Raw genomic sequence first — 15,563 nt, 5'->3', positions numbered from 1 at the left:
ATAATTTCTAAAGTTTCAGAACTTTCTTCTTTTCCATTTATAGTAGGTATTATAGTTACATTAAATAAATCAAAATTAAGTGAGAAATATCTATTTCATGCGAGCTACCATCATTCTGTCATTTCACGTTCAGCATAACTTGACCACATATTTCTAATTTCAAAATGTGGAGGTTATTTCCAGTGGATCTAAAACAATGAGGTCACCCAGCGAATAGATGTGGAATTTAAAAAAAAGGTTGATGGCCTCGGGGCCATTATGTAAAATGCAATTTATCCAATTAAAACCTTAAAGGGGTTTCTCATAGCTATCAAAATAAAATAGAGGAAAACAATATCCCTTGTACATCCCAACCCATATATAGCTTACAAGTTTCATTACAAGACCTGTCCATGGTTGTGGGAAACTTCAGAGGCAACGGAAACAAGACATCATGTGTCTTGTGACTTTTTAGAGTGGACTCTTCTACCCACCTTCCTGAAAAACCCTCATTCATCTTTAATATTTTAGTAAAAACTACCTTTTCCTGAGGACAGGCAGTTAGTGGTCCTCTCTGTGTGCTCAGGATTATGACTGCTGTACATTTCTGCACCCCCAGCACCTCACTCAGAAACCAGAACACAAAGGGAGTGTGGCAGGCATTTGAAAGGCAAGAAAACTTAAATGCTGATCACTGAAGACCTTGGCAATGGCATCCACTTGCCACAGCACTCACCTGTCAACAATTCACTTTGCTATTATTTTCTTCTCCAGATTTCCCGCATGTTAATGGGAAGCACTGCAGTTATGTACTCAATAAACAATCAATTGCTAAATAGACATTTGAAGGCCTGCTGTATTATTGCCTCTGACCTAAAGTGATCTAATAAGAGGTATAAGTAAAATCCCAACATTTATAGATTATGGCAAAGTACAAGAGATTATTTTATAATAAATTCATTACCTGTTTAGCAGTTGTGATCTTTACTAATTGTTATGGGATGGATGCAAGATTATTATGAATAATCCCTTCTTAAAGATAATTAACTGTGATCAGGAAGACACTCAGCACTGGTTTGAGTAAATTGGCCAAGAAGCCGTATTCCTTGGTTCCTTCACAGGTATGTTTTCTAGTTTGTTCAAGCTAAATTCATGTCTAGAAAACAGCAATGTTTTTCTGCAAGTGAACCTAAAAAGGCCTTCTTTATTGTCATCATGGGTTCAGTTTTCTTCATAGTACTTTTTTTTTTTTCCTCCTGCTCAGGTCTTTAGTTAATCCTGTTGGAAGCCCCTAACCCTTTTCAATTCAGAACTGCCATCCAGTGGGATGTGGACTACATTTTTGCCCACAAATTAGAACATATTGTTTCACCCTGAGTGTTCTCCATGCCCTGGAGATGAGCTCTGGACACCACATAACTCAGTCGCTGTTGACCTCTTCCCTTCACCTTTCAAGTGATGTGGATATGGCTGCAGCACTGGTCTCATGATGTACTAGCTGGGAATGATGGTGAGTGTTCTCAGTTTCTCTGGGCATCTGTTGCTCTTCTTTGAAGTTGGTGCACAAAAGAACAATATAATAATCTCAAATGTCTAAAAAAGTTTTCCCTCTAGTTTCGACTAGTTGCACTGATTTCTTACAAAACAACACACGTATAGGTCATAAAAATGAAACACGACTAATACAGGAAAAAAGTCTTTTCCCATTCCATTATTTCCCACTGCCAAGACAAGACTCTGGTCAATCTTTTAGGGATGTGAATTTTAGACCATGATACATAAATAAAAAAATAACAACATTTAGAATAAAAAGAAAACTAAAAAGTACAGGTTATGATAGGAATAAAAAATGTATATAAGACAAAATGTATATAAAATATAATTTTAGTCAAAATATGCTCCATTACTCAGAAGTGGTTCACATGAATTACATAGTAGAAATGTAAAAGTACCCTGGGAAAATGGAAGGAGATAAAGGTGTGTGTGTATCCAAGATTATATCCTCATTTCCCACAGTCACAAGTCAGCAGACAGTTCTTAAAACTGAAAAACAAGAAATAAAACATAAACCCATTGTTTAGAAATATAGTAGTATGTCATGATGGTAGAAAAGACTAAAAAGATGAAGGTGATTTTCTTTAGCAAACTAATCTGACTACAAAATTCAAAAATGTAAAAATTATCTGTGTCTTCTAAACTTCTTCACATTTGAAGAGTTTTCCAAAGTGTCTCTCCTCTTTATCCTCAAAACTTTTGTGTTTTCTGTGAATTTGTTGAGATGCTCTATTCTTGGCTGAAGCTTTTTGTTTGCATTTGTATCAAGAATGTTTTCAATTATTTACTGAAACGTTTTTAGCATGATACTTTAAAGTATTTGTTAGACAATGTTAACATCTATGACATTTTAGAGTTGGCATACATTGTTTGTTTGTCTATTTATTTACTTATTGTGTAATGCTGGGGATTGAGCCCAGGTGTTTATTTTTTTAAAATCAGTTTAAGATCTTCAGATTTCTCCTTCTTATAAAGACATGAATTGAAATGGATGTCCAGCCCACTCTAAATCAGGATGACTGTGATGGTATAGGGTACAGTTACATTTTGAGGTGCTGAGTATCAGGAGTTTGCATGGAGGACACATTTCAGCTCACAAACACAGTATACATGGATCATGCTTTAGCATAATTTTTAGAGTTAATAGAAAACATTCTAGCTGTTTCTCAGGTGGTTTTTTCTTTCTTTTTTGAGTAAATATAATTCCTTCTGACTATGGCAACAAGCAGGGTAAATCATTTGTGAACTGGACCTTGGATGGGTATTTACAGGGAGAGATGCTGCAGTTAAGGACTCCTTTCTCCTTAAAGACTGTGTCACAGGCAAATGAAAGAAAGAAAGAAAGAAAGAAAGAAAGAAAGAAAGAAAGAAAGAAAGAAAGAAAGAAAGAAAGCCTCCATGCAAAAGGTATGGAAATAAATTTTTAAAAAATACACTCATGCACGGGTTGCTTGGGGTAGTCTTTTGTATGTCCAAGGGGGAAGAAAAGAAAAACTGGGGTTTGATTAGGGAAAGAGGAAAGCTATGCAAGATGTTCTGAAAGAAAGCACCTTGGTACTCTGGCTGTATGTGAGCACTGCTGAGTCCTGACTGGAGAGTGGCTGCAGCTGTCTGGTAACCTAGCCTTCGAGCACAGCTGGCTGTTTCCTTGGAGGGGCCTTGCAAGGTGGTGAGTTGGGCAGGTGTTCTTGGGTGAGTGGCAGCGGCCCCTGAGGTGGCTTCGGTTATCAGGCAGACCACATGTGAGGGCCTTCCTTCTGTGCTCTCCTAGCTTCATTTGTCAGAGTTTGACACAGGTGACTTCATTTTGAATCTAACACATCTCATGAGTGGTACCATGAATAAGATGCAATTGTGCGTTTATGTAAGGATATCGGAGCACTTTTATCCTAGGTGTTAAATCTCTACTGATATGAATCTTTAGTTTTCCTTACTTGAATTATTTATTTATTTTTATGCCAATTTAAATACGGCTTTTTATTTAAGACTTGCATTTCCCACTTACAATACAGGGCTTATAAAGTGCAATATTATTTCCTTTTCCTGTGTGCATGTTCCATATTCAAGTATTGAGAATGTCCAATAATTTACTGTAGCAGGAACTTTAAAACTGCCACAGAATTTGCTATAAATTTGGGTCTTCCACATCTTACCATGTGGAACAAGGCTACATCTGTCCTTGGGCTGGGTTCATCAACTTCTTTAATGGTGGGCTCAGAGGAAGCACCCCTGGGGTAGGGGCTCCCCACTAGGAAATCCCCCAGGCATTCCTCCGGGCATGCCTCCTCCACTCTAGTACAGTTTGGTAAAGATGGGGTTGCAGACTTTCTCCAGCTCTTTTGGCTGATGTTCAAATTCTTCCTTCTCTGCAGGGTTTTTTTTTTTTTTCCCCTTCTCTGCAGTTTGATTCTTATTCAGTCAGTTGATGACTTCATTACATTTGTTAAGAATCTTCTGTTTGTCCTTATCATTTATCTTACCCTGAAGTTTCTCATCTTCAACAATTGCTTTTATGTTGAATGCATAGGATTCCTGCAAATTCTTGGATGGCATCTTGTCCCCCCGATTTTCGTCTTTAGCTTTGTACTTTTCAGTTTCCTAGACCCTGTGCTTAATGCCTTCCTTGCTCAAATAGCCTTTATCATTGGTGATGGTTATCTTGTTCTCCTTCCTGTACTCTTGTTTATGGCAGAGATGTTGAAGATGCCTTTGGCATCAATATTAAAAGTGACTTTAATCTGACAAACACCACTAAGCGCAGGAGGTATGCCTGAGAGCTCAAAGTTGCCAAGCAGGTTATTACCCCTTGTCATGGTGTGCTCACCTTCATATACTTGAATGAGCACACTAGGCTGGTTGGCAGTAGGTTGTGAGGGTCTGCGTCTGCTTGGCAGGAATGATGGTATTAGTGCTTGATGAAGACAGTCATGACTCCACCAGCAGTTTCAATACCAAGGGAAAGAGGGGTAACATCCAAAAGTAGCAAATCTTAAACATTTTCAGACTTATTTCTAGATAAAATGGCTGTCTGGACAGCTACACCATAAGCAACAGCTTCTTCAGGGTTGATACCCTTATTCAGTTCTTTTTCCATTGAAGAAGTCCTGCAGAAACTTCTGAATTTGGGGAATATGAGTAGAATCATCCACCAATAAAATATCATGGGGCTGTGACGGGTCTAGTTCAGACTCTCAAAGAGCTTTTTATACAGGATGGAGGGTGCCATGGAACAGGTCCACATTCAACTCTTCAAATCAAGCACAGGTAATGGGGGTATAGAAGTCATTTCCTTCAGAGAGAGAATCAGTCTCAATGCGGCCTGAGTGCTGGAAGAGAGGGTGTGCTTAGCTCTTTTCCATGCAGTACGGAGACCCCTCTTTTCTTCTCACTGATGTCCTTCTTATGCTTGTGTTTGAACTCAGCAACAAAATGATTGACCATACAGTTGTCAAAGTCTTCTCCACCTAAGTGGGTCTCTCTGGCTATGGATTTGACCTCTTAAGATTCCATTCTCAATAGTGACGATTGACACATCAATCATGCTAACTCCTAAATAAAAAATCAGCACATTTCTTTCAGCTCCAAACTTTTTGTATAAAGCATAAGCAATAGTAGCAGAAGTTGGCTCATTGATTGTCCTGAGTACATTGAGACCAGCAATGGTTCCAATATCATTGTTTTCCTGATGCTGAGAGTCACTGAAGTAAGCTGGCACTGTGACCACAGAATTGGAAAGGTAGGCCGCTGCAATTGTCTTCATGTTTGTCAGAAGCATAGAGAACACCACCCTTAGATAGAAACTTTCTCTCTCTCCCTTATATTCTACTTGAACTTTGGGCCTGCCTGCATCATTCACCACCATAAAGGGCCAGTGCTTCATATCAGACTGGATGACAACATCACATCTATGTCCTATCAGACTATTGGCATAAAAAACCATGTTGGTGGGGTTCATTGAAACACTGATCAATCATTCAGTGTTGGTGAAGGTGACATAGCTTGGGCGTTCAGTTCTCCTAATCATTGGCAATTATCTCCAGTTTTACATGATGGAAGACACCCTCACAAAGATAGGTAGTGCCACTGCCAGTCCCTTAGACATGGTTCCGTAAGTATAGGCCAGAATCTGCTTGTGAAGAAAACACACAAATCTCAAAAGCTGCCACAGCCTTCAATGAGACTAGAGTATACTTTTTTAAAAAAATAATGAACCAAATGAAAAAATATTCCATATGTTGAGAACATATGATTTTACTCATCACTTCCCATCCTCTATGCCATCTTCCTGCTGTCCCATAAAAAATGAGTTTGAAGGCTGGAAATTACCTGGTCATTAGCTCATATTAAAATGGTAACCATTCCCTGGGGCTATGGTTTCAGCTGTTAGAAAAAAATGAAGAAGAAAAAAATAACTCTGCAACATATTCACTAATGTTAATGTATTAACTTTGCATTTTTTAAAGATAGAGTTTTCTAATTACCTGAAAAGTTTTAAACTATGTCAGCAGCACAAATGTTTTTAGAATCCAAATTATAGCATTTTTATTATAAATGGACATTATGAATGCAAGCAGTCACTGCTGACCTGCAACACAATTACATTCTATTAGAATAGAAAATGTACAAGAGACACCAGAAAGCTTTTGGCAGGGAAAATAGAAGGTTTGTTGAGTGCTGTGACCCTGTTCAATTTTTCATGATTTTTCTAGCAGCTCCCACAGCTTTCTTCTACCCCCCAACTTTATAAAGATATATAAATTTAAACTTCAGCTTTCATTGCATATGATTTTGATGGGATCTGACTTTGCAATGTCTGTTTTCTCAATGGTTTCTAATAATTCTACTCATTAGCTGTCATTAGCACAAAGGGCAAGCAGTTTATTCAAGATGCTCATAAACCTTTAAAGAGATTGTTTTCTGTTATTATGCAGAGGAAAAAACTAAACTAGATATTTAAAAAACAAGTGTTATAACTTGTTTGGAATTGTACTGTCCCAAAAGGAACAGATAAAAGAACCACATGGAAGAAATTCCCACATTGTAATTTACCTTCTTAGGTACTTACGTATTTATCTTCTTACGTACGTATTCATTTCCAGTTTCAAAATGAATAGAAACTAGGTAGTCATTTGTTCTTCTATTTAATTAATTGCTTCATAACTTTTGTATTTTTTAGTAAATATTCTTTGTTCTTTATTATTCATGCCATTTAAATTTAAATTTCATACAAAAAATTGCTTCAGATAGGTAAGAGATAGTACATGGAGCTTATTGCCACAAAATCTTTTGCTATGCAGAATTACACAAGGAAAATTCTCACATAAATTATCATACAATAAAATACAAGGCAAGTGTCTGCAATCACCAAAGTTGAATGAGGATTTGTTAGCCATAAAAGAAAGAAGTGGAGAAGGCGGTTTCTTCCAAGCAAAGGGAAAAGGATAAGTATAAACTTCAAGGGAGGGCATCTTCTGAGGAAAGGCTTGCAGCTGGAGCTTGAATGAAAGGAAAGGGGAGAATCAGGCTGCAGAGAAAACCCCATAAGTGATGCCTTAGTTCTTCTTTCCCAGCAGCACAAAGGGGCAGGTATGCTAGGTGGTAGAGAAACAGGAATAATAATTTTACCATAAAACTGCATAGAAGAGTTGATACAGGATATGTATTTAGAATAAGGAAAGCTGAAAAGGGGAAAAATAGCTGGAAAGCTGAGATTGGGGATGAGGTGAGGCATGCAAAATGCTAGTAAGGAAAGAATAAGAAATTTCCAGAAATAAAAATGAAGGTGATCCATTAGACAATTTGTCACCTAGAGAACATTCTTGTAGAATGTAAGTAAATATAGCCAGTGAGGAACTCCACTGTGTATGATCCAAGGATATGGAGTAGCTTATTTTTTTTACTTGACCCTGACTTTATAACTTTTAGGTGATCCTGGAGACAATTTAATAGATTGCTTTTTAAAACTTCTTCTAGGTATCTGCATATACTGCCTTCAGCCAAAATGGTGGTCAAAATGGTAATTGATTTGGAATGGGAAATAAACTTTATCTATGATCATTGCCCTCCATACAGATTAGAGATGTTAAACAAAGCACGTGCAAAAGGGACACAATAATGGAAAAGAAGGACCTAAGAAAATTAGGGCTCTTTGCTTTTCCTTCACTGACATTGTGCCCATAGACATACCTTTTTAATATCAACAGAGCTTACTCCAGGAGTTATCTCAATAACCAAGAGGCTTGTAGGATTCATTGAGTTGTATGCAGAGAGCACTCTCACATCAGCCAAAGTAATTAAGGGAGGATTTTCAAAGGAAAAAATAAGAGTATCTCTAGAACATAAAGGAGGAAGATTTCTTGAGAAGCAGATCTGAATACCTGGGAAGGAAACATCTCAAGATAAAAGAACAAATAACTGTCCACTTGGTCTCTCTTTGGTGCCATTCACTGACCATTCACTGTTGTTTCTCTATAGGAATCTGATTTTTTGTTTCTATTTTTGGAAGCCTGGTTTTCTCAGGTAACCTTTCACTGCCTCTAATACAAGTACCCATGTCAAATATTGCATGAGAACTCCTTTCAGGAACCCCCAAGAGAATGATAAGGGGTCCTGGAACTCACCTCCATTCAATAGGAAAAGAAATGTTGATTGGCCTATCCTGAATGAGGTGCCCTAACTATTTCCATCCAACTGTGTTGAAGAAGGTCTTTTATCACATGGGTCTCAAAGGATTCATGGATAGCCTAGTCACAAGGTAAACAAATGAATTCTAAGACTAATCCATATTCACCATTGCATTCCTTAGCAAGAACTAATTTCAGGGCCCAAGAGCAAATACTCAGCAAATTGTTTCTAAATCAATTTATAAATGATAAGAATATGGAGGAAATTTCAAATTGTCCACTCTACACCTCCAGAGGGAGTATGTTCCCTGTCAGAGATGGGTATCTCAACAGAAACTGGAAGAATAAGACACAGCACGTGCACTGGCCAGAAATATTGTTGAAAAGAGGCAAGTGCTGACACGATGTTTAGAAAGATGATTTTTAATATTTATGAAATGCCAGAGGCTTGAAATTTTTAAGAACACACATGAATCTGTTCCTATCTCCCTTTCTTCTTTCTTCCCGTCTTCTAAGCTAATTTACATTCTTGTGTTTATGTTTAAAAATTTCATAAAGTCTGGGAATTTAGGAATCACTCCTGGTGGACACCAGGAAGATATGAATACTTAGAGGCCATTCTAGCAAACATAACAGGAGGATGACATACTAATACTTGGTGATCTCAGGAACAACCCACCGGTTCCAATCTTTATTTCCAATGTTATACAGCACTTAGTGATGAGGTTCCATGGAGCAATCTTGTCTGAGAAAGGAAAACCATTTTATCCCTGCAGAGAACAGAAATGCACATGGCTTTGGGGTGACAATGGCTGAGTATAAAATTTCTCACCTGTGATATTCCATATATGTTTTAGCTTCTCCAAGTCTTTTCATTGGAAATTCCACAACAAATTTGAAAAGGGAATGCCATTTACTTAACAAATTTGCATTCTTATTAAGTTTCTAAGTTTGTGATATTGGGAAAATTAGTTAAAGAACAGCACTTCAATACTGACTTATCTGCATGTCGGAATGGCTTTCTGTACTCAATGTTCAAAATCTTCAACTCCCAAATACATCTTAAATTGCTGTTTTTAAAAAAGTTGTCATTTGATAATAAAGTCACAAAATAATACTTGTTGCCAGGCTAAATTTCCAGAGACTGAACAAAGTTTAAGTTCCAGGTGGCTACAATGACAAGCACTATAACTTATTTATGTCCTCTTAGTAGCTGTCAGTGTGATACTGTCCTTCAACACATGATTTGAAGAAGCAGAAAGAGTAGTAACAAAGCAAATATCAAACAAATCTTTGAAAATATGCTTATTAATAAAATCATGGCAAGGCTGGAAAATATATCCATCCATCATGCTTAGCACTTTCAAGGTCTTTGCATGAGACATCTGCCTAAACAGACAGGTTCTCTGCCAAATGATAGCACTGATGAGGCTTCTTGAATTGACATCAAGAGGTATACTTGCATGCATTTGGACCTACAAGGAAATAATCACTAGAAGCATGGACAAAACAATTAAGTAGTTCTTACTAGGCTCCCAAACCTTCACAATGCAAAATGTTACTTTCATCTGCCCATGGAATAGTTAGATGCTCAAATGCAAAGTGTGGAGAATCACTAACAAAATTCTGTGATGATTTTGGGGTAAGTGTGACTATACAACTTTAAAGATGAGGAAACTAAGGCTCAAGTTTTTAAAAGACTGATCCTAAATCACATTGTCAATTGGAGGTAGATCTGATATTGGAATAGGGATTGAGGCTCCATCCAGTCCATCATGATGAAAATACTATGTACCCTGAATTTTTGTTAGCTTGTCACCAGTCTCATTACAGTTAAAAAATAGATCAAAAATACACTTTATTCAAAGGTTTATGTCCCTGTGGTAACCCAAAAATATTTTAAGAAAAAATAGGTTACCTTTGAACATAAGAATATTTGTCATGCTGCATTTTTCTTCTGAAAAGTGTAGTGAGACTTAACATTATCCTCATTAATCCTTTCAAAGTCCTCCATGGATACCAAGCAAATCTGACACTTTGTAACTGAAAATCCTACTTGACCATGTGGCTGCACAGCATCTCAGGACTAGGAATAGACCCTTTATCTGCAAAGCCTTGACCCTGACATTTGAAATCTAAAACCCAATCCAATATTAGCATGCTGTATGCATCATACAGAGAACATCCTTACCCAAAAGGCGAAGTGTGAGCAGACCCAGTTTGCACTTTGGTGAGCAGATTAAACCAAGGAGGGACAAAGCCGAGCTTAGATGGAGTTTCCTAGAAAATCATTAGTATATAATTATCCATATTTTATATATAAATATTATCCATAGTTTCTGTGGATCTGGAACCCAGGAATGTATTAGCTGGATGCCTCCATTACAAGGTCACTCACAAAGCAGCAATCTCTAGAGGAATCAACAGATACTGGAGTCTCATCTGGAAATTCAAATGGGGGAAGATCTTCTGAGCTCACTGAAGTGATTTTTGACAGGATTTTGTTCCTCCAAGGTTGCTGGCCTACAGCTATTCAACTTCCTTTCCACATGGTCCTCCCCAGAGCCGCCCCTAACATGACCAACTGGTGGCTTCTCTCAAAGGAGAGGTTTCCCAGAAGAGAACCATGAATTTCCTTGTAACCTACTCATACCAGGGGCTTTTCATTACTTCTATTGTGTTTTATTCAAGACAAAAGAGTCACTGAATTCATCCACACTCAGGTGGGGGACATTTCATAAGGTGTCAGCAACAGGATATGGGGGCCTTAACTCTTGTGTTCTGTTTCCCATTTTCTTTACTAGAATTTCCACACTTAAAATTTAAGCAGGAATTAGTTTTTATTCCTTTACTACCTTTCCAGTTATTATAATCAAGATTATTTTGCTATCCTAAAATCCACATCTGTTTTAATTTTTTCCCATTCTCTCCTTCCTCCCTTTCTCTCTCTGTTAAATCTGTGTCTATAACATATTATGCTATGAAATATGGGTCTTTTAAAAAATTAAAATAAAGAGTAATGTCTTTCTTATGGCTACCACCATTTCTGGTTTTGTTACATGAGACTTTTATGGACATCAGAGGTTTTAGATGTGGTGCATGAGGGTTTCCTGCAGTCCAACGCGTGTTTAATGTTCTTACCCCAGCAGGTGCTGCAGAGTCTCTTACATCCAAAGGCATCCACATTTTTCAAATAACAAAGAAACAGGAGGAGAACGTTGTAATTCATACAAGACGAGGGGGTGGGATGATTAGGTGGGATCAGCCTGCACCTGCCCTAGGCCAGGTAGCTGGGTAATGGTATACACACAGCAGGGCCTCAGAGTTGAAGTCCAGGCACATGGGGATCCCTTTTCTGTCCATATTACAATCAAGACAGAAACATCTTTCCTAGCAGCCAACAGGCACAGAAGATGTACATAAACTAGAGTTCAGAAATCTCACATTAGAAAGCATACAAGTGCAAATACACAGAAGGAAAATTAATAAAAATAGGGAGATTTTTATTGAGGCCATTTGGTGAAAGCAAAAATCTATAGATATGAACTGATGAAGGCAATAACTAAACTGAACATTGGACAAGTCTCTATGTAGCAATTGGATTAAGATTTCTAAAACAAACATATATCTGCACACCTCTCTCTCCTCTCCACAAGCACACACATATAAACACATAGAGATATGCAGACACACACAGACTTACATACACACATACTCAAACTGCAGATAAACACCACAACACACACACACACACACACACACACACACACACACACACACACCGTGAACAGACTTGTGGACATGAGAACAACACAGAGCATTCAGATTAGAAACTGCAGATTCAGTGTTTTCAAACAAAGAGAGTTTTCATCAACAGTGTGCCCCTTCCCACAGCCATGCTGAGGAAGAGCAGCCTTCTCACCAGCTGAGGAGCAGTGGTGAGGGAGATCTTTGTTGATTAAAATAAAAATGACTCAGTGATGAGGAAGAGCTATGTCTGATTAAAAAACAGAAGAGGTGACTTCATGTTCCTCATCCATAGATGTAAACATTTTGCTCAAAGCAAGGGTTTAATAAAATGAATGTTAGCATTCCAGCATGAGATCATTCACTCCTGAGGGCCCCAGCTGTCAGGTTCTTAACTATTAAATGGACCCTTTGGATTTTGTTTCATGGGAATAAATGGGTATGCCCATTCTGGCCCCTGTGGTCAGTTTTTCTTTCTTGATAGAGCAAAAGAAATTAAGCAATGCTTTTTTTTTTTTTTTTTTTTTTTTTTTTTTTCAGAATACTTTTTCTCCCAGGTGCAAACATGTCTATGGGTGCTACTCACACAAATCCTATTACTTGTTGACAAAATCATCAACACATCTTAAAATTTAATTTTATGCAGAGCCCTTAGTTAAAATTACCATACTGTGTTCTTAGAATTAATAAAGTGCCAGAGAAGAACATAAGCATTTTAAATAAATACTATTAAGGTGACATGGTTACAGATAATTTCATTTTCAATTGCACCTCTGATGTGTGACATGACACAGCAAGATGCGAAAATGAAACAAAATTGCTTGGAAACTGGCAAGGTCCTCTGGTTAGATAAATAAACTGACTACAGTCTGATGGTTTCATTTCAGTTCCCCAGTGTAATTTTGATTAAAATACCAAGCCGTGGAAAATTTCATTTTAATGGGAAAAAAAAAACTGTCCTAGGAACGTATTTTTGTGGCACCTCTGCTTCTTATTTTGTTAAAGTTTTTCACATCTATTATTTCCACAACTTAATTCCTAGCTCTGCATTATCCTTTTAAAGAATCATGGAATAGTTTTAAAACAGTAGAGGGTTGCTTGTTTTTTGTCTTCCTCTCCTTTTTTTTTTTTTTTTTGGTGCAAGATATTTTAGAGCTCTTGATGTCTCCTCAGCCTTAAATGGGAAGATTGAGGTCAAAGAGGTTAAGAAGGAAGCCTATCCAAAATCCACATCATCTTGCCTCAGAGCCTCAGAACACAGAACGCCAGATTCTAACCTGCACAAAAGGAAAGGCCTAGGAGAACTCCCTTCAGCCCTTGCTCATGCACATAGCAGCAGTACAGAAACCCCTCCAGAACTATTTCTCTTGCTGTTCATGTGTATTTATGATATCTCTTCATGAAGAAACACAATGCTTTTCTTTGCAAATATAACTTAAGTAAATAATGGTAATATTGGGCAAAGGTGTGCTGTGGACAGAATATTTGTGGTGCCCCTATACTATTATAAATTCATTTGTTGAAATCCTGACCTCATGGTGATGATATTAGGAAGTGGAGCCAACCAGAGGTGCCCATATCATGAGTGGAGCCTTCGGGGATGGGGTCAGTGCTCTTTGAAGAAGAGACACAGACACAGAGCTCATTTCCTCTATATCTTCCATTTGAGGAGATAGCTGGGCGGGTCTTCAGCCAACACTAGATCTGCCAGTAGATTGAGCTTGGATTTCCTAGTCTTCAAAACTACGAGCAGTAAATATCTGTTGCTTAATCCACCTCCTATAGTTTGGATTTGAAATGCCCCTAAAAGCACCATGTATTAAATGCTTGGTCCCAGCCCATGGCACTATTGGGGGAAGTAATAGAATTTTTAGAAGCGAGGCCTAAGTTTGGGGCTATAGCTCAGTGGCAGAGTGCTTGCCTAGTATGTATGAGGCACTGGGTTCAATCCTAGGCACCACATAAAAACAAACAAATAAAGACACTCTGTTCATTAAAAAAAAAAAAAAAAGGAGAAGAAGAAGCAGGGACTGGTATAAGGAAGTGGGTCATCAGGAATGTGCCCATGGTAGGTATTGGGATCCCAACTCCCTCTTCTCACTTTTCTTCCTGGATTCCATGAAATGAACAGGCTTTTTTGTCATGCACTCCCAGCATGATATTCTGTGCCACCACAGTCCCAAAACAGCTCTACCAAGGACTGTAGACTGAAACCTCTGTAACTGTGAGCTAAAATCTTTCTTTCTTAAATATTTTTTTATCATATTTAATGAAAATTGATTGGTATACTGCCCTAAGTGAAATAAGCTTGGGACCATTAGTTTGGGAAAACATTATGAGAAGAGGTGAGAGCAAAATTCCAACCAGGGTAGTGCTATGCATTATTATATTGTTCTGTCAGGAAAAGATTGGGAAAAACATTCTAGAAGCCAGCACCATGCTGATGGATGGACAAATCGGCTGGACAACAATCCTGCTATGATGTTATCATTCACTGCCATTTGTCTTCTCTCTTTTTTCTTTCTTTCCTTTCTGGCTTCAGATCTTTGGAATCAAATCTTCACTTTCATGTTCTATTCAGCCAACTGTTCAAATCTCATAGAAAATATCCACTCCTAGGAAGACCTGTGGGGTAAACAATCTTACCATGTTTTGTAGTCTCGGGACCTGACAGTCCATCTTGGAGCTTCAACTTGAATTCCCTCTGCAGGGTTTTCTAAGGAACATGGAATAAGTCCTGCGACCATTGCTGATGGAATGAGTTGGGCTCACTCTATCATTTTACTGCAATCTCTCACCTGGAGTATCTCTTGTTACTGAGAATCTGGGTCTGACTTTTACATCACAGATTCACAGGAACATTCTGTGCAATTGAGAAAACTATCTTCTTTCCCATGAACCTTCCCCAGGATAAATAGGCTTTATTCCCAGCTCTCCGCTTGGGTACTGCTTTATTCAGTTTGGGCTGCCAAAACAGATGACCACAAAGGGGGTGACTGAAACAACAAACATCTATTCCTCACAATTGTGGAGACTGGAAGTCCAAGATCAAGGTGCCAGCATGGTTCTTTTTTTGAATAGGGCTCTCTTCCGGGCTTGTACATGGCCTCTTACTTGGTGTGTCCTCACACGGGAGTGTATGGATGGTGAGAAAGAGATCCCTAAATGGAACGATCACCACCATTCCACCCCCATGGCATCACCACAACCTCATCACCTCCCAAAGGCCCTGTATCCAAATACCATCGCTTTGGGGTAGGATTTCAACAAGTGAATTTAGGGAAAACACAAACATTGAATCCATGGCACATACTGAAAATCAAGTATATTCACCACTCCATTTTACCTAATACCATAAACTATTTTTAACATTTTTACTCATAGCAATATTGTGCATGCCCAGCTCCTCTTTTATTTGTCATTTGCTCTGGAGAAAAATTCTGTGTGAGATCATCATGAGCTTTTGGTTATTTTTAGTATTTTTTTTTATTTTAAACATTTTCTCCCACTAACACATCTCAAAAGCCTCCTCTTTCCAGTCTATCCATGTATTTCATTTCCCTGTGGCATTATTCTTTTTCTACTTGGCAAGAAGTGGTTTGTGCATTATTCATAGATAGAAACTTGTTCAACAAGAAAAAACATAAGTAATGTCTATAC

The 15,563-nt window shown here is 38.0% G+C and overlaps 1 pseudogene; it reads right to left on the bottom strand.

Annotated features, from left to right (window-relative positions):
• Positions 1 to 3,620: 3,620 nt before the first annotated feature.
• LOC143397790 (heat shock cognate 71 kDa protein pseudogene) lies at positions 3,621 to 14,650 on the bottom strand (annotated as a pseudogene).
• Positions 14,651 to 15,563: the final 913 nt, after the last annotated feature.

Source organism: Callospermophilus lateralis, chromosome 1 (assembly GCF_048772815.1).
Source record: "Callospermophilus lateralis isolate mCalLat2 chromosome 1, mCalLat2.hap1, whole genome shotgun sequence".
NCBI classification, from domain to species: Eukaryota; Metazoa; Chordata; class Mammalia; order Rodentia; family Sciuridae; genus Callospermophilus; species Callospermophilus lateralis.
Note: the sequence above shows the minus strand (reverse complement) of the source record. Positions and strands in the feature narration are given on the sequence as shown.